Source organism: Podarcis vaucheri (assembly GCF_965113315.1).
Source record: "Podarcis vaucheri genome assembly, chromosome: 2".
In the NCBI taxonomy this organism is placed as follows: Eukaryota; Metazoa; Chordata; class Lepidosauria; order Squamata; family Lacertidae; genus Podarcis; species Podarcis vaucheri.
In genome coordinates, this window is record NC_138760.1 from 46,130,566 (window position 1) to 46,151,213 (window position 20,648).

Below are 20,648 nucleotides of genomic sequence, written 5' to 3' on the forward strand. Positions count from 1 at the left end.
TGTGTGTTAAGAATATTCATTAATTTATCGTATACTGCTTGATTGCCAAAGTAGCTTTTCTCAACAAACCTTGGTTACCTATAAATATATTTTCTGCTGCTTTTGCTGGTTAAATGAGAAATTAAGTGCTACAAACAATGTGTGCATGGTGCAAAGCAGGTGGGGGCTTGGGTGTGTGTAGTATAAACTATAAAGGGCGCTGTGTGTGTTCTTAAAAATGCACGAATCCTTCCTTCCCTAAAGGAATGGAGGCAGGGGGGCATGCCTTAAGGCTCGTGCTTCAGGGATCCCAACTCTCCAGAGCCCTAGCAGGTGCTTTGTTAACAAGATGTTCCTATAATGCCAATTTAGAAAGCAGATTCTTCTAAATAAGCTTTGTCTCTCAGTACAATAAACATTCAAAAGGATGGCAGCATCTGCATTGCACAGAGAACACAAAAGCCTCCCTCTGCTGAGGCACTTTCATATCTGCTCTCATGGTCAGAAACTATTCCTGACAGCGAATCCTGCATGGAGAGCAATGTTTCACGCAGAGGACAGCAAATTCTGCAGAGCATGCTCTGCAGCTTCCACTTCTTCTGATCAGGTTTGACATGGGAATGAAACATCAATACTGCTGCTTAAACAGGCAGGGATCAGCACTGTTCTTTATCTCCTATTGAGTGGCATCGCTCCATGCAGGTGTGCTCAGCCGCCTCCCCATTAGAGAGGCTTGGAAGAATGTTTGTTTCAGCTTATGCCAGGCATAGGCAACCTCAGCCCTCCAGATGTTTTGGGACTACAACTCCCATGATCCCTAGCTAACAGGACCAGTAGTCAGGGATGATGGGAATGGTAGTCCCAAAACATCTGGAGAGCTGAGGTTGCCTATGCCTGGCTTATGCATACAGCTGCTTTCTGGGTGTATTTTTGTTTGTTTGTCCTCTCTTCCCCTGTGGAATGTGATTGGCCGGCATTGCACCATGTTGCCTCAGATTTCTGTTTGTGGCCAATGACAGTCCACATGGAGACCGGCTCCAATCCTGTCACCAATTAACTTATTAAGATGGGTTTTTTTTAAAAAAAATGAAAAGTGGGGGGGGGGATGTGACATTGTATATAATATTTGTGTTTAACTACTTCATGGGTGGCGCTGTGGGTTAAACCACAGAGCCTAGGACTTGCCGATCAGAAGGTTGGCGGTTCAAATCCCCACGAGAGGGTGAGCTCCCGTTGCTCAGTCCCTGCTCCTGCCAACCTAGCAGTTTGAAAGCACATCAAAGTGCAAGTAGATAAATAGGTACCGCTCCGGTGGGAAGGTAAACGGTGTTTCCGTGCACTGCTCTGGTTCGCCAGAAGCGGCTTAGTCATGCTGGCCACATGACCCGGAAGCTGTACGCCGGCTCCCTTGGCCAGTAAAGCAAGATGAGCACCGCAACCCCAGAGTCGGTCACGAATGGACCTAATGGTCAGGGGTCCCTTTACTGTGGGGATGGGGCAGGTAGCTAGATTGTTGTTGTTGTTTATTCATTTAGTCGTGTCTGACTCTTCGTGACCCCATGGACCAGAGCACGCCAGGCACTCCTGTCTTCCACTGCCTCACGCAGTTTGGTCAAACTCATGCTGGTAGCTTTGAGAACACTGTCCAAGCATCTCGTCCTCTGTCGTCCCCTTCTCCTTGTGCCCTCAATCTTTCCCAGCATCAGGGTCTTTCCAGGGAGTCTTCTCTTCTCATGAGGTAGCCAAAGTATTGGAGCCTCAGCTGCACGATCTGTCCTTCCAGTGAGCACTCAGGGCTGATTTCCTTCAGAATGGAGAGGTTTGATCTTCTTGCAGTCCATGGGACTCTCAAGAGTCTTCTCCAACACCATAATTCAAAAGCATCAATTCTTCGGCAATCAGCCTTCTTTATGGTCCAGCTCTCACTTCCATACATCACTACTGGGATAACCATAGCTTTAACTATACGGACCTTTTTTGGCAAGGTGATGTCTGTGCTTTTTAAGATGCTGTCTAGGTAGCTGGATATTAAAGTAAGTAAAATATGTAGAACAACAATTTCTGATAGTAGAAGGAAATCATTGGAAGCCCCTTTTCTTGGGTGTTTGTGAAACTAATCGGGGGGAAAGGCAAATATGAAATTCCTTCGGGGTTGGTATTGTGTATTCTCTCTAGCATGTGCAATGGAGAGACCCTTGAGCACTATAGATTGCTCCTGGCACCAATTTGCAACTCGGTGCTGTTTGGCAAATGCAAGTCATGGCAGACAAAGCAGTAGCCGCATTCACCTGCTTCATCCTCTCTTATTCTGAAATCAGAGGAAATCCAGCTCTTTCTTCATTGTGTGCACTTAGAAGTCATCAGCATTTTTTTCTGGGGTTTTAAGGGATGTTACTTGTCTTCACTGATTCATTCTCCCTGAACATCAGTTGGTCAAAACAGCTTGGTGTACTCCCTGAGTGAAAAGGTCCTCAGTTCATCATGCTTATTAATGAGAAATGTAGATCTCTTCACCTCAAATTGGGGGAGTGGGTGTGGTTTGCCCTTTGTAACTGAAACTCTTCCCTCCCTCTCAGCCCACTTTTGTTGACTGTGCATTCAGGAACATTCTTTTTTAAGATCATTTCATGGGTGGTGGCAATTCCTTACATAAGAAACTCCCGGACGCTTAGAGCAGTCTCCAATAGGAGTCATACTCAAGAGCAGGGCAAATGACATCTGTAGACTCAAGTTAATCATGCATTGTTTTCATTAGGTCTACTTTGAGTAAGACATTGTCAGATGCAACCTTTTAGGCTGGAGAAACAGTGCTGCAGCTGGATCAGTCACTGGGGTTTAATTAATTAGTAAACAGGCAAGGAGAAGGACTCATCACCCAGAGAGAACTAAGGTGCCAGAAACATTTCTGCAAGGGAGATAAGGACTGCTGAGGGGAAATAGCAAAGCCTTCAGGAAGACTGGGTGCATATCACCCAGGAAGCTAAATTAGAGTCTATTCTTTCAGAGCATCCTAGTCATATGTTTAAGTTAAGAACACACCCTGAGTGCATCTCCTTCATGCTGACTAGCATGGTTGTCACTGTGATTTCTCAGCATGCTCAATTATTTCTGCAGAGGACACTAAATTCTCTCCCTTCAGCTCCCCCACAACACACAGCTTTTCCTGCTGTGACCAGCGGTCACCAAAGACCAACTAAGGTGAGCATTTTAAGCAGAATTCATATTAATGCTAACAACTTACAAATACAAATATTCCTCATTCACTTCAGGCTTGTAATGGTAAATCCTGAAGTGTACACTCTCTTCATAACAACCCCCATAGCCACTCCTCTTCTGAGACTATGTTGCAAAAAAGACATTTTTAACAATGCAGGTATTAAGACCAAGCAAGCTGTCTTTCTTACATAATGCAACAGGTTTCGTTTGAATATCTGGTGTGATGAAGACTTCTGGTGGACTCAAAAGCTTACTATTTATTTTGTGACCTTTTGGTTGGTCATAATTAGGGATGAGCTAGTATCTCAGTTTTGATTTCAGTTTATCTTTTTTCCTGTCTTAAGTTTGGTTCTCTCCATTTCCATATCAGTTGGCATTTTTTTTAAGGTCCTCTTGAAAATTCATCAGTATTTTAGACCAAATTTCATTTAATATACACATTTTCTATGCAGTTTCGCCAAATATACACAGTTTTGTAAAGTGATTTTCCCCAACGCAATACATTTCTGTATGTTATTTTCACTCATATATGCATTTATATGCACACTTTACCCCACTATATGCATTTTGTTGACACTACTTGGCTGGAGACGTGCATTGCAAATTTCGAAGAAGTGTGAATTTTGAAGGATGGCTGGGTTTCAGTTCCCATACGGTTTCAGAAAGCACAAATTAGGCAAATTCTCCTTCAAATATGTGCTGAACTAAATTTCTGCAGAATTTTTCAAAATAAAAGTGGCAGCTTAACCCTTAGCCAATCTACTTCTGAGCTGAATTCAAGATGCCTATGTTGACATATAAAGCACTACACAACTGGGACCCAAACATCTGAAAGAGCAACTCCTACTATATTGACTTGCCTATGGCAATCCTGCCAATGGGGGAAGCTATAGGGTGGTGGCACTGGATTGGCCTCCTCTGTGGTGGTACCCCACCTTGGGAGTTACTGAGGTGCATCAAGTACCAACACTATTACTTTTTCATCAGCAACCAAAGATGTATATTTTGGAGACTTGGTGTTGGGAACCCCATAGATAATTTTCATCACCTGCTTTCATATCTTGATGATGTAATAGTGTTCACATTTTATTTTATGATTCTTGTGCAATGTACTTCTGCCCTGGGACCATATGGTGAAGGGCTGACTATAAATAAGGTAGGCAAATACATACATACATACATACATACATACATACATACATACTTTCGGTTCTGCTCAGTCAAGCAATGCTGTTTTCAGCACTCACTTCAGTGGGGGGTGGGCAGCAACTTGCACTGTAACACCATTCATCCCACCCACCCCACCCCTTTTTATTTGAATCAAATTCCTTTTCAAAATACTCTGATATGTTCTGAGAAATGCAGACTGGATGGCACAAGGGGAGAAAGCAGGAAGCTAAGGCTTTGAATAATAGGATTATGCAATTCAGGCATCTAATCACTCATGAAAGAATAAGATTAGTTAAAGCGCCAACCATTGTAATCTGGGGAAATGTCTGTTAACAGAATGCATACCTGGATTTATTAGCTTCTGCTTATGGGCAAGTTGTTGCTTTTAGCCTGTACTTCTGTTTGTTGTGTCCTAAAGGCATCATGGCACGAGCAGTCTAGGGATGAGCACCCTGTGGCCCTCCAGGTGGGAAAGGCCATAGCTCAGTGGTACAGCCACTGGTCTGGAGGCAGAGGGTCCCAAGTTTAAAACCCAGTGAGAGACCCCCTGTCTGAAATCCTGGGGTACTGCTGCCAGTCAGTTTAGACAACACTGAGAGCTAGATAGACCAACTGATTTATGTTCATGCTGGATAGGGATGATGGGAGCTTGAATCCAACATCTGGAGGGCCGCAGGTTGCCTTGCCCATGTATCATTGATTGCTGCAGACCAGTCATGAAAACTGCACTAGTTGCATATGAGAACCATTACCAGTGCCTCCTTCCTGGTATATGGAATATATAGACTGCAAAACATGAACCATTATCAACTTTATTGCACCAGACGCATAACCTATAGTATAAAGTAAAATGTGGCCCAATTACCGCACATGATAAAGTACAGAACAGCAGGCATCCTTAGAAGCAGAAAATTGACAACAGTTTCATTTTACTCATTTGTCTCCGACACACTCCTTCTGTGTACTATATTCAGTGGAAACAAGTGACGATGGAGTATATTGCTTTTCATGAAAAACAAACCCTTAATATCAAGGATATTCAGCAGCTCTCTTGAGCTTTGATTTTCTTCTTTGGATATTCCATATAGCCTTAATACTCAAAATGTTTCACTAGCTGCTTACACATACATTCCTGCCCTGGCCTTACTCTGAGAAGCACATGGTGGTACATATAGTTCTAGTCCACCTGTTGCACCTATTTTATTTCCATGAAAATCCTGTGAGGTAGTTCAGGGTGAGAATGTAATTGACACAAGTTCACCTGATGAGCTTCATAACTAAGTGGGATTTGAATCATCTGATTCTTCCTTGTCTAGTCCAGAATTTTAACCACAATATGCAGCCATCCATCTATGCCTCAATATTTTGCAAAGGTCCTGGGCCATACAGTTAAGGGTGATAATCCTAAGAAGGGAATGGCACAAACCACAGAAGACAGTATGAACCTTAGTTATTGATGTCCAAAATCTCTTCACCTTCCACCTTGGTGAGCTGTTAGCCAGGAGCAATAACAAGGGTTCTTCTGAACCGACGTTGCCTTGACCTTTCCTCATTCCTCATCCACAGCATGCAAGTAGGAACAGTCCATTAGATAGTGGCACTCACATAGAAATTTGCCTGCAAAAGCTCTGGCTTCCTAGGTTGCGTTGACACTTGCCATTCCCTTAGGTGCCTGGCAGAAAATTCCAATTGGAATGGGGATTTCCAGACCCTTCCAGACCCCTTCATTCCCACTTTGACAATGCATGAATGTAATATGCACAGTTACTCATTTCCTGTAGCTATTTTTTAAATAAAAGATAATAGGAAGTTATATAGCTATCTCTCAGAACAAACATGACTTGAGGTTCCAAAAAAGTTGGGATGCTCATAAAGTGGTCATGGGTCATCCTTTACACTATTTGCAGGCATACTCTGTTTGAAGGGCTATCGGGTATAAGTCCCATTTAAGGATAGCCCTGCAAAGGGAAAGCAGCTAGGGCCTTGAAGTTGACCATCAACAGGTAGCACCTTGGCAGCAGACTGAACAGGCACACAGGTGTCACCTGGTCTTGGTCTTCCCCACTATGGTGCAATGTACTGTATTTCTAATTAAATTAAAATAATCATTTCTAAATTTGCATCTCTAAATATAAATTAACATGTGCATTGAAATTATCCTCTTTTTTGGTGACATGTAAGTGGCCACCCTGGAGGCACAGTTTATTTTAATGGAAATGCAATGTCTGATCTTGCCCTCTACTCCTTTCACCCAGTATACTTCATCTAGCCAAGATCCCTTTGACCCATGTAGAAAAGGAATGCTGCCCAGCTCTTTTTCTAAGATTTTTGCACAAGTCAATGTCATATAGGCCCATTTCCTCTTAGCGCACTTGTTTCAGGGAATGTAGGTATTGATTGCTCAGCAGAACTGCTGATCTGTGGCTGTCACCTTAGTGTTCTCACGGGAGATTTTGTGCCTTTCCTGCCATAATTTTTTAACACTGTAAGAACTTCCCCGTAAGCCACTGTCTCTCTGGGACCTTCTGTTGAGCACACCATTTACCTGGGCTCCCAGCAGACTCTAACCACAGATCAAACATCTCTCTTCTGCTTAATAGAGCCTACTGGACCCTGTCACCATTGTTAGGGCAGGCTCCACTATAGCAGCTTCACCTCATTATGCTGGTGATTTATTACCAGCCGCAGCAAGCCAAAGGTTTTCACTAAAATGAGTGTTGCACGGATGGATTTGTTGAAACAACTCTGTGACTAGTGGGATGAATGATGAGAATGAACCCTGGGCTCCGAACAGCAGCCAAAGCTCTTGCTGGCATCATCCATCTAGTCCTCTCTGTGGGACTTTGCCCTAATTGGCACAAAAAGAAGCTAAAGATGACATTAACACTTGCTGCAGACAGATTGCAAAGACTGTTATAGATTTCTTCCCCCCATCTCAGTGACCACTTTAAATGCATAGAGGAGACAAAGTGGCGTGAGCCACAGGATCCTGATAATAGGCATAAAGCTAGCGTCAAACTGAACCGATACATTGAAATGTCAAATTAACCTTTCTTTGGCACAAGTCTTCACAAGATGGGCACAAAGCTATGCAGATGGCAGTGCTGTAAGCACAAGCCATGTAGGTTTCACACAATGGACAGTAATAGGACTTTAATAGCATTAAGGAACCAATCAGCTCAGTTGAGCCTGAGTGACAAACCGAAAGTCTGGTATGCAAGAGATTAAAGTATCAACAACATATTAGAAGGCAGCTGTGAGTTCGGGTCTCAAAATGCATGGCTTGAAGTACCTGACTTTACAATGATCAAGTCCTGCTTCTATACATATAAACAAGCTTGGCAGTACCATAGTATACAGATATGCAGTATTATCAGATTGGTAGCAGTCATCACCTCTACTGTAAAATATGAACTGTGATATGCATTAATAGCACCAACCAGATAGCTTAGAATTTACTTTTATTGTGCATACAGCAAAACAACACCAGGCAGAAGAAAACCCTGCAGAAGTGGTCAGTGTGTTGGTAAAGTGTGTTGCTGCTGTTCCCCCTTCAAAAAGTTAATATAATTACCAATGTGTTAGTATCAAACTAGCTGCGATGATAGAGGTACATGAATGCACTCTCTAAATGGCAAACCGTGTGGGAGGGGGATCTGGATTTGGTCTCTAGTGGGAGAGGGTTAACCCTTTCCCCCTTGCTCCATTTTACCATTGCAAATAACACACACACACACACGCACACACATGCCTCACAGCTACTTAACTCATTAGGAAAAACACATGCACACAGTGGTAAAAGCTTAATCTAACCTACCTCCCCAGAATGGAAGATCAGCAGGTTTCTTCTCCACTTTTGCAGAAATCCTATCTACCACAAATGACTCCTGCCCATCTTGCTGTTGGGGTGAATGCCCAAATTAAGCTGTCACAAGGGCTTCCTTGATCCCACCTTTAGTGCTGGCCCCTAGGAGCCAACCAAGCTCCAAGAATGTGTGTGTGTGGAGTAATCAGCCTCATGACTTAAGGAGGGCTGTGGGTGCCCCTCCTTTTCCTTACCAGCTTGAGGTTCTTGAGTTCTCCCATGTCTTAAACTCATTTTCTCTTGGCTCTCTCATTTTGGCACTCCACAGTATGAATGAACATAGACTACCGGTATATTCTTGCAGACTATGAGATCATCTACTTTCAGTGTGTGGAAGATCATTCCACAGTACCAAAAGTTTCACTATGCAAGATTGGGATCCATTCTAGCCCTACAACTCTTATGGTTGTTTTAACACATAACCATTCTTTAGAATAAAAAAAGAAAGCAAAACATTAGGCATCAGCTCTTCAGTATCAAGCATTCTTGCCATTTTTGTCCCAACAAAATATATGAAAGAAATTGTAAGCTACTATTTTATTTTATTTTATTATCTAACTGGGACAGTTTGAGTAGTCAAAGGGTATGTCAGCTTTCCAATAATACTGTACTGCTTGGGGGGCAAAATCAAATGGGAAATCATTGCTAATTCACACGAATTTGCAAGATCAAGCAGGGGTGCTTGACCTGTATTACATTTTGCCTTCATATTGCTCAGATCATTGTTAGGTGTACTATAATCCAATCCACTTTTTGAGGTTCCTGACTATATACCAAACATTTGCATTGCTATGCCTGAGGCCGGCATAACTGTTTTTGCCAGAGATTAGGACTTCAAGGATTCATTTCCTCTCAAATATTAAACTGTGACAGGAAGCAGGGCTGCTAACATTGATTAGATATGGAATGGTAATTACTGTACTAGGAAGTCATGCATAAATATATATTACCCAAATTTTCAGTATAATTAACTGATTGGCATCTTTTAAAATGTTCGTTCAGGTATGATATTGTGCAGAGCTTATGATGTGGTGTGAAAGCATGCACCCACCAGTCAGATGCAATTAAAGTGGATTTACTTACATTGAAGTCAATGGGGCTAAAGGCCACTTCAGCCCAAAGTTATTTAAAAACAAACAAACATGGAAATCACTTCTGTGCAGGAAATCTTCCTGTACAATGGGGAAGAAATGTAAAAGTGAGTACACCTTCTGGGAAACTGTGGCTGGTGGTTAGTTATTAGTCATTTGGGTATGCTTCAAAGTATTTTGAGTGTGGTATTCAACACTAGTCCTACTTAGAGTAGACTCATTGAATTTAATTGACACGGCTTAGCTTCATTCACTGTAGAACTTACCATATTTGAATATTGTCTAGAATGAATACCATTGACATTTGTAAGAAAATTATTATGTGTGGAATGGCCTTTAAAACCAACACTACATCCCAGTTGCTCCCAGTTGGGGCAATTTAGCCATACAATCTGACCTTTTGTAAATAGTAACCAGATACCATCAGTTAGGCTGGAAGGTAGATGCATCTCATAACAACCCTGATATTAAGGTGAAGAAAGACCAAGCCGTTCCAGTGGCATGCATCTGAAAGAAAGTTCTTTTTTTAAAAAAAAGAAATACCACTGAATTAAACTTAATTATATGGAAGGCATATATTTGGGCCAAAGTAGGCATGCAGGTTACAAAGTAGGCGTGCAGGAAGTGGGACGTGGGTGGTGCTATGGGTTAAACCACAGAGCCTAGGACTTGCCGATCAGAAGGTCGGCGGTTCGAATCCCCGCGACGGGGTGAGCTCCCGTTGTTCGGTTCCAGCTCCTGCCCACCTAGCAGTTTGAAAGCACGTCAAAGTGCAAGTAGATAAATAGGTACTGCTCCGGCAGGAAGGTAAATGGCGTTTCCGTGCGCTGCTCTGGTTCGCCAGAAGCGGCTTAGTCATGCTGGCCACATGACCCAGAAGCTGTATGCCGGCTCCCTCAGCCAATAAAGCGAGATGAGCGCCAGAACCCCAGAGTCGGTCACGACTGGACCTAATGGTCAGGGGTCCCTTTACCTAGGCGTGCAGGTTGCAGATTTGTGTGCTTAAAAGTTGCATATGGGATGTACCACTTCAAATTGCATGCTGATGAATGCTCCCCATACAAAAAAAATCCTGGCAAGGCAAAAATATGGCAAGCCTCTAAACTGTTATCCTTGACCTCTAGTTTTTTTCAATGTGGGTGCTATTTTTTTGCATGTGGGAGTATCCAGTCATGTCACGTGAGCCGACAAGCAGCCTGCAGTAGTACATGAGGATTATCAACTTCATAAAAAGACATATTTGGGGTGTGATGTGGTAGAAGCAGAAGCCCAAACTACACATTTTTTATAAAAATTACTAAAAGACACGAATGAGGGCTACCAATTTGATCTGAGCAATGGCTCGGGAGAAGGGTGTATTTAAAACTTTCATTCCGGTGCCCTTTTCCCAATGCTTACCTCCCTCCCAGCTGTTTTTTGCCCCATGGAATGATGTGAGGGGAAGAGAGAAAACCATGCAATGATAAAGACACCTGTATATTTTTCTGTACAGAAATAGTAGGGGGGGTTTTGGGGGGGCAACGTAGAAACAAGGCAGAGTAAATACTGCAGCTCACCATGCTCATCCTGCCACTTTCCAATCAAATGAGGGCTTTTTCCTCCCTACATCTGTATTTAATTTAGAGGAGGGGTGGAAACATTGGAAGCCCAATCATTGATTTCCTGATGTAATGTTTTGTTTGTCCCAAAAGTATTTGGATATATGGCTTGAAGTATGTATTATTATGTCTAAGTCAAGCAATCTTGGTAGCTGTGAATCGAACACCCTTTTCTCCAAGGTAATGCATTTTAGAGGGAAGAGGGATTATATATAAGCAATTTAAACCTGCTGTTTCATAAAGCTGAGAGAAAGGACTTGGACTGATGTGCTATGGCAGTTTAGGATATCAACATTGAGCTTACAATTGACAGGCCATTACTATGCTAATAATAATAATAATAATAATAATAATAATAATAATAATAATAATAATAATAATTTGTTTCTACCCTGCCCTTCTGGCTGGGTTTACCCAGCCACTCTAGGCAGCTTCCAACAAAGGATTAAAAATACATTAAAACATCAGTCATTAAAAACTTCCCTGTTGACTTTAAAAATATGTTGCTTCAATTGTAGTTTTTGTTACTACGTGAAAACTGAACTGGTGACTTGAAGCATTGCAGTTGGCAAAAGTGCGATCCTATGTGTGTGTCTACTCAGTTCCATTGTGTTCAGTAGGACTTACTCTCAGTAGGACTGCAACCTAAGTTACACTGAACACTGGAACTTACTTCTGAGTAAACATGCGGTATGGGATCTGGCTGTATGACCAAAATCTTCTGTGCCACACCTATATGTGTGTAAGCACCAATGAATTCAGTGAAAGAAGCATAGAACCAGGCTGCTTGGACGTTTATGTTACAGTCTTACAGAACAATCAGACACTGCACAATGAATGTTCATGGAATGATGGTTTGCTTCAGGCATGCATATTCTAAAGTAGAAATGTTTCAGGCATCTCATGCTATTATTGCTCATGCCATGAGTCAGTACTGATCAGCATTTTGTATTTAATTTCTTAAATGGAGGAGAAGAGTGTTTAATGATCAAATCTGTAAGTGATGAAAATCTGGAAAGGGTGACAAACACACTCTGGATCAGACTGAATTAATACAAATGAGGAATTGCTTTTCCATTTTCCCCGGTGTTGTTAAATACTACAACTGCTGCTATTAACAATTCAGCCAAAGTTAAGTACCTTTAAGCCTCATTGATATCATTGAGAGAAATCTGAGCACATTCTAAACGCTTCCACTGAAATCAATGGAACATAATAGGATTTATATTTGGTTTGATTGTGCCTAAAATTATACTAGGATTGGGATTCAAAATCACATTGATTCAGTGAAGAAGTGGATTTAAAATAATGCTAAAATGAAAACCAAGGAAATAAAGTATTAGCTTTAGGATATGACCAGGATACGAAACAGGGGATCCCAAAAATAAAATGCTGTGGTGTCAGAGATGAGAGTTAGCTGCATGATCTTTTTCTAAATCATTTTCCTAAAAGTATTATAATTCTGGATAATCACATACCACCCTTTGCAATCATGAGAACTGCTGACAACCATGTGGGTATGCTTCTGTGCGCAATATATGTCCTTGGAGCCTTTTGTGGGGGCCTCTCTCTGTAGTTTGTGTGTCATGTATACACCCTTAGAATATATAACAATACAGTATTACATGCTCACCTACACCAATGTTTAAGGGGATAACTTTGGTTATATGCTTTTCTCTCTCTTTATTTATATTTGTATTCTACCTTGAAAATCAATAAATATATATTTTTAAAAATGTATACACCCTTGAAACATTCATGCCACCTCCGAAGAAATGGCCACTCTAAGCTCGTTTTTCTTCCCCAAGGTTATCACAATAAGCTCTTTTTAATATGCTGCCAAATAAAAAGTTGGCTGACACCTTCTCCACTCCTCTCATCCTTAATTTGGCATAAGTGCCTAAGTAAAAGTGCCGGGATTCTGCAAGGGTGTCATGCAGCTTCCGCTTTATTTGCTATTATTGTTGCTTTCAAGTGGAAAATTGATATAATAACAGCCTTCTTGCGGCACACAGCAGTCTATGCTTTTGTACAATGCTCTGTAAGGATGATCAGCACCCACTGGCAGGACGGGGGTGGGGGAGTGACAGATGCCGCCTGCAAATAATGAACCAATCCAATTTCCTTTGGAAAGGAACTTTGCAACAATCTCTTTAGCTTGGCAAGTTACAATGCTGTCCAGGGCTGCTTATGTGTATGTTTGGAGCAGTGGATGTTTCCCTAGCTCATTAGGCTGGAATATTCAACGGTATTTCCCTTAGAAAGACAGTAGAGGGGATCAGCTTCCCAGCAACAATGGCTTATAAAATGAAAAATAGGCAAAATAAGAAGCTTTATATAATACATGCACACACATTTATTGCATACAAGATGTGATGAAATAACTGCCAGGTGCATGAATTGGCTGCAGACATCTTAGGCCCTTGCCTGAACATCTGTTTTGAAATACCCATATCAAGGGGTATTCTGCAAGTGCAGAGACATAATGGTGTAAGTGTATTAAGTGTAGAAAAATCATTCATATTGTATTAGTAATGCTGTAGCCATTTTACTTTATGCCTTCGTATCCATTTGCATTGTGCCCAAAGATTAAGGCTGCTATTATAAACATACTTACTAAGGAGTCAGTCCTTTTGAATATAGTGGGAATTACTTCTGAGTAGACATGCTTAGGATTGTTTTGCAACTCACAACGATCTAATTGGATAGTGTCAGACAGTCATTCAAATATATTGAGCAATATTTAAGTTGCAAACCTGCTCTTTGATAATACTGCATCTTGTTCCTTGGCAGGTATGTGCCATTAAAGGCCAATTAAAGGCCTATGCAATACCAAATTCTCCACCAGCCCCTCAAAGAGGGAGAAATTGTTATTTCTTATCTTCATCCATTGTTGCCCTAATGCACAGCACAATTCAATGTAATTTTACTCAGAAGAAGAAGAGCCAGTGTGGTATAGTGGTTAAGAGCGGTAGTCTCGTAATCTGGGGAACCGGGTTCGCGTCTCCGCTCCTCCACATGCAGCTGCTGGGTGACCTTGGGCCAGTCACACTTCTCTGAAGTCTCTCAGCCCCACTCACTTCACAGAGTGTTTGTTGTGGGCGAGGAAGGGAAAGGAGAATGTTTGCCGCTTTGAGACTCCTTCGGGTAGTGATAAAGCGGGATATCAAATCCAAACTCTTCTTCTTCTTCCTATTAGGGTTATTAGGACTTAAAACTGAAGCTGGGTCAGAGTGATCCTTAAGTGAGGGAGGGGCTGAGATTCCATTAAGGAGAAGCCACTACTTCCTAAGACTTGCTAGGTGGTATTTTCCACCACCAATACCCTCATTCACCCTCTCGTCCGCGCGCACACATGCACACAGACAGAGAGAGGGAGAGACAGAGCACTTTGCATTGACACCAGGGCTAACATACTTTTTCAGCCTTTATGGAGAGTGTCAGGGAGATGAGTCACAACAACCACAGAAAGAGAATGCCCCATTATTGACTTATTGGCCATGGGATACAGTAACAAGGATAGGGCTTTCCACTGCTGCACTGCACAGGGCTCTAAGTGTCCCAAGGTGGGGGAAGTCCAGTCACCCCTCAGCTACCCTCTTTGGAAGCTTACTAGTGCACTACCCATGTGTTCTCCAAAGGAAATATATTGAGATTGAACTCATTGCACATGAGTCTGATGACATCTCAAAACCATTTAGATCTCTTTCGATTTGCATAGCTAATGAATAACTGACTTGTGGATTCTATGGTGCCCATTTCAGCTGATTTGTAGAGGGAAGTTTGCAGGGTTCTTTGATTTGTCCCAGAGAATGGAGATCTGAGAGAACATAGTTCAACAGGATACTAACTCCGGCACACAGTTGTGAAGTCTGTCAGTATCAGGTGATGAGATGTTGTCTTTCATGGACATACCAGGCCCAGGCACCTGCAAGTGAGTGGGGATTACTTTAGCAAAAGTACTCAATTAGTCCCTTCCCAACCCAAAGGATGCCAAGTGTTGGGGAGTTACTGGGTTTGTGAGGGAAGTGGGCAACTTTGAAATCGGACTTCTGAGAAGACATACATAGGATTACACCAGGTATGAGGAACCATTGGCCTGCAGATATTCCTGAACTACAACTCCCATAAGTTCCAGAAAGCATGGTCAAGGATGATGGGAGTTTTAGTTCTGCAACATCTAGAACAGGGTTTCCCAAACTTGGGTCTCTAGCACTTTTTGGACTACAACTCCCATCATCCCTAGCTAGCAGGACCAATGGTTGGGGATGATGGGAATTGTAGTCTAAAAGCAGCTGGAGACTCAAGTTTGGAAAACCCTGCTCTAGGGAATCAAAGGTTCCCAACTCCTGAATTACACTGTAAGATATATGCTTCGCTAACAACTCCATTAAGATAGTTAAGTGTTTAAGTCTAAAGGTATTGTCATGGGGTTTTTTTCCTGCTTATACATTTTAGCGATTTCTCTTAAATTAATATCTGGTATTAAAGTAAGGTGACCAGATGAAAAAGAGGGGTGGGCTCCTGCACCTTTAATAGTTGTTTTGAAGAGGCATTTCTCACGAGGAAGCTGGTAAAATGTGGGTTGAACGAGGTAGCTGTTAGGTGGATTTGTACCTGGTTGACTGACCAAACCCAAAGATTAATGATTCCTTGTCATCCTGGAAAAAAGGGACAAGTGGTGTGCCTCAGGGTTCTGTCCTGGGCCTGTTATTGTCTACCATCTTTGTAAATAACTTGGATGAAGGAATTGAGGGGATGCTCATCAAATTTGCAGATGACGCCAAACTGGGAGGGGAGCTAATGCCACAGAAGACAGAATCAGAATTCAAAATGACCTTAACAGATTGGAGAACTAGGCGTAAGCTAACAAAATGAATTTCAATAGGGACAAATGGAAGAACCAGATGCACAAATATAGGATGGGGGACACCTGGCTTACTAGCAGCACATGTGAAAAGGATCTATGGGTCTTGGTGGACCACAAGCTTAACATGAGTCAACAGCGTGATGCAGCAGCAAAAAAAAAGCCTAATGCTATTCTAGGCTGCATCAACAGAAGTGTAGTGTCCAGATCAAGGGAAGTAATAGTACCACGCTATTCTGCCTTAGTCAGACCACACTTGTAATACTGTGTCCAATTCTGGGCACCACAATTTAAGAAGGATGTTGACAAGCTGGGATGTGTGCAGAGGAGGGCAACCAAGATGATCAAGGGTCTGGAAACTAAGCCACATGAGGAGCACTTGAAGGAGCTGGGTATGTTTAGCCTGGAAAAGAGGAGACTGAGAGGAGATATGATAGCCATCTTCAAATAAGGGCTGTCACATGGAGGAGGGAGCATGCTTCTTGCAATGACTTCAAGTTGCAAGAAAGGAGATTCCGACTAAACATTCAGAAGAACTTTCTGACCGTAAGATCTGTTCAGCAGTGGAACAGACTCCCACGAGAGGTGGTGGACTCTCGTTCCTTGGAGGTTTTTAAGCAGAGGTTGGATGGCCATCTGTCATGGATGCTTTAGCTGAGATTCCTGCATTGCAGGGGGTTGGACTAGATGACCCTTGGGGTACCTTCCAACTCTAAGAGTCTATGATTCTGAGATTGTTTGCCATTCTAATTAGATGCTAAAGGTGGCGTTTCAGCTCCCTGAAGGTACTTTGTTAAAGCTCAGTGTGTTTTACAAGTTGAACCTATGAAGTCAGAAGTAAGGACTACTGAGTTAAATGGGGGTGTACTCCTATGAAACTTAAGTTTGCAGTGATGCTGATCCTAAAAAATTGGGTATTATGCTATGCACTGCTTCTTCTTTGCAGTGTGTGTATTTATTTTAGTGGATTAACATAGCTATCTGCATTTCTCAACTCTCCTTGGCACCGTGGCTATGAAGACTGTCATAATGAGCTCCTGCTCTACACCCTTGAATGGCACATAGCAATCACATATCACACTGTGATCCTTATATCTACATTCTTTTTCCTGTGTAATATTTTTAGGTGACAACCCTATACCCATCTATAATACATTTTACTCAGTTTCTACTTCTCCTTCTTTTTAGGGGGAAGTGATATGTAAACTCAATAAATCCTAATCTCCTCATCTGAGGAGAAGAGTCTTATTGCACCTTTAAAATGAACTAATTTATGGTGTCATAAGCTTTCATGGACTGCATTCTACTTCATCTGTTGTAGTTTATGGAAACATGCCGTAATAATTTATTAGTATTTAAGGTGCCACAAGACTCTTAGGATGTAGCAGCAAAAACAGCAAACATAGTTACTCCTCCGGAAACTGTTAATTAAGTTGATTACACAAAACAAATAAGGTATCAAATATCTAATGTAACAAACGACACACTGAGCCAGAATTTATGAAGGTAGTAGTAACGATCTTGAAATAGAATCTACACAGAACTCAACTCATGTGTCACACCAGCAACTATTTTATAAGAATTGATAAATTATCACTCTGCTCACCCTCAGTCATTTTGGCACAATCCAAACAGGGCCTTCCCACAATTCAGCCTAGGAAATACTCTGTAATAAAATGTATAATGACTATCTAAAAAAATTTTATTAGGGGATACTGACAAGTAGTAGTAGTCATCATACATACATACATATTTTCATTAGACAGCTATGAGCATTTTACTATACCACCTAGAGATAACTTTAAAAAAGGAAAAACAACAGTTTTCTGGCACCTTAAAAACAAATTTATTGTTACATAAGCTTTGGAGGACTTCGTAAGAAACATGGATGACATCCAAGAAAGCTTATGCAATAATGAATTTGTTAATCTTGAAGCTGCCACAAGACAATAGCTGTCAACGTTTCCCTTTTTTAAAGGGAAATTCCCTTATTCCGAATAGGATTCCTCGCAAGAAAAGGGGAAAGTTGACAGCTATGCACAAGACAGACAGCCTTCACAACAGCCAAGTATTCCTTGTGGAGGTATGCAAAAACCCCTAATGGCCTGCACAGGACAATGATGTCATATCCCTTGAGGCCTGCTTGATGCCACTGTGCAAGCACAAAGCCACAGCAGCTACCAGCCATGGCATGTGAAGACTGCAGCACCTACCACTGCACAGGCCACAGCTGTGCCTAGTGTTGGAATGGGTTTTTGTTTCCACAGAGTGAAACAGTGGACCCATAGAGTTAAAATTGCAAACACTGTTTCCATTAGGAAAAATGAAAGACACTTATAGGATTGTTCCACAGAAGGAATATTTACATATTAAGAAATTGCAGCATTTTCAACAACAAAAATCAAACACAACCATGTGGATAAAATTCAGGGTACTAGATGAGTTATTTCAGCAGACAGAGGGTTTGTCAAGCATGTGGCAGAGGATGTGGTAAGGTAATATATCCTGCTCTGCAGGCCAGGGGCTGTTTGGTATACTAATCACTCTTCTCTGCATTTTCCACAGTCATTTCTGAATCTCTAAAGCTCTGCCCATTGTTCCTGGACTAGCAGCTACCTGGTCAGGCGCTGGTTAATCACACAGAGCAGAAATAATCTGAAATGCAATCCTTACCTTGCATGCCATAAGAAGGAGAGCCTGCATGGAGGGAAGATTACATAGGAGTGGGCCCTTCACTCAGCAGACCTCCCAGAGAGCTAGCACTTCATTCTCTGCAGCATCACTGACGCTGTTGGAATGTGGCTCTCTGCAGCAGCTTGCCGGAGGTGTGCAGAAAACACACATTCAAGTCACAGAGCCAGCCATGTAAAACTGCTGCAAACATCTGAACTAGGAATGGGCCAAGCAGGCTTTCTTTCCAGGAATAAAATGCCCTCCAATCCAGTTCTGCAGATTTTTGTGCTCATTATCTCTTCTCCTGATTGTAGCACTGCCACCCCACAAGGCAACTATCAGCACAGCTGGCTGCCAGAGATGAACCAAGGGGATCAATGTGCTCAGCTCTCCATTCTCTTCTCCATAGTGTGAATCAGAGCCTGCGCCTCAGTGATGGGTGTGAGAAGAGACAGCAGCTCTGGGATATTGATATCGTGTCATTGACTGTCTCCTTGCTTCAGGAGGTTATGCTGCCGCCCTCCCTCCCTCCCTCCCTCCCCAGCCCCACTCCCCACACTCACTGCTTGCGTGTAATTATTGGAAGCAGGGTATATTAGATTTGATACACCTTCCCAAGCAGATGGTTGCCAGCACTGAGATGTGGAAATATGTGCCCAGGGCAGATTGTCCCAACTACTTAAAAAGGTGGAGAGATCATACTGTCTCTACCCCCATTCATTTGACGAATAAAAGAGAGGAGATTAATGCTCAGAGGGGATGTGTGACGCAGATTTAGAATCTGAACACTGAGATCCACAAGCATCTTTTGTTGTTAAATTAAACCACTCCATCTTAGTGAGCCACAGGCTTTGAATGGTACCTTGCTGTTGCAGATCAGTTGGATGGCTCCGAATCCATCCTGCTCTTGTATGTGACTAGATGATTTTATTTGACATCTGAAATGCTCTAGCTATTGTAATTAGCTTCAGTGTGTGGCCACTGCTAACAAATCAATTACATAAAAAAAACACCCTTCTCATCCCTTTTACCCAGGGAGCTAAATAGGAAACATAGAACAATAGAAATGCAAAGTACCTAGTCTAGTCCCACAACAAAAGTCTGTTACCCAAAACAAAAAAAGGAGAACTGCCCACCAGCCCCTTTTACTGTTCAGTGTCATAAACAGGGTATAAGTCTGTTGGTTTGTTTTTAAAGTGCATGCAGAGTTCAAGCAAGTGAACCAAGGCACACACACACTACAAGGGAAGGTAACAAAAAAAAATGTTCATGGAAATCTGAAAATATTTCTGACAGATTCTGAATACCTCCACCAAGTCTTCCAAAAGGATTTTCCCCCTCCCATTTAAAAGATACCTAGCTTCACACCACCCAACATATTGTCTCAGTAACAATTCCGGAGGATCCAAAATGATATTGGATTAAACTGTTCTGACCTCCACAGAGACACCAGAGCAGAAAATTACAAGGTAGCCTTTACAAATGTTATCTAACATGTCTGACTGTGTTATGTGAACCCTGTGCAGGCTGCTGAATCACAGGGAGGGCAGAGGGGTCAATCGTATAGAGATTCGGTGTGTCAGTACAGTGCATTCAAGGCCAGAATATGAGTTGGGACTTCTGAAAGAATGGCTTCTTTTTCACAGATTTTGTCCAGGTTATAATGCGCTAACTCCTTCTCCAGCTCCCATTGTTTCCACTAACAGAGGAAGGTCAGGTTTGCAGTGAATACAATACAGGAAGATGCTTCTTATATGCAAATGAGGAATTGTAATATTTTACAGACATAACTACAGTACAAGGAAATCAGGAAACACTGCTTGACTTGGTGCGGGGCGGGATCATTTAACGGTAGTGAATAAAAATGACAGTAACTGAAAATACAATGTTGTTCCCTAATGAGTTTGATGGTTGCATTGTCATGAAAAAGCGCTATTACATCTGAGGAAATCTGAGATCACTTCACATTAGCATGAGACTCGTATGTATGTGTTAAATTATTATTTCCCCCTTAAGTAGCACATTTCTAGTCGGCCTGGCGCAATGTCCTACATTAAAGGATGCGTTAATAATAGTTTAACAGATGTTGCACAATGCAACATTGAGAGGCAGTTGGAAACATCTCACATGTCCCTGTGTAAGTATCCTGGGACTGTCTCTGCCCCACAACAGCTTTTACATTCCTGCTA

At 42.0% G+C, this 20,648-nt stretch overlaps 1 protein-coding gene and 1 long non-coding RNA gene across 8 annotated transcripts in view; one reads left to right on the plus strand and one right to left on the minus strand.

The window, feature by feature from the left end:
* The window catches only part of LOC309527248, a 39,331-nt gene extending 20,552 nt beyond the window's left edge, over positions 1–18,779 (minus strand). Inside the window, exon 1 of the long non-coding RNA XR_014217150.1 lies at positions 18,460–18,779. This is a non-coding gene — a long non-coding RNA (uncharacterized lncRNA). The remainder of the gene's footprint in view (positions 1–18,459) is intronic.
* Positions 1–20,648, plus strand: part of SHISA6 (shisa family member 6) — a 261,331-nt gene that overhangs the window by 85,162 nt on the left and 155,521 nt on the right. The gene's annotated exons all lie outside the window — the stretch shown is intronic.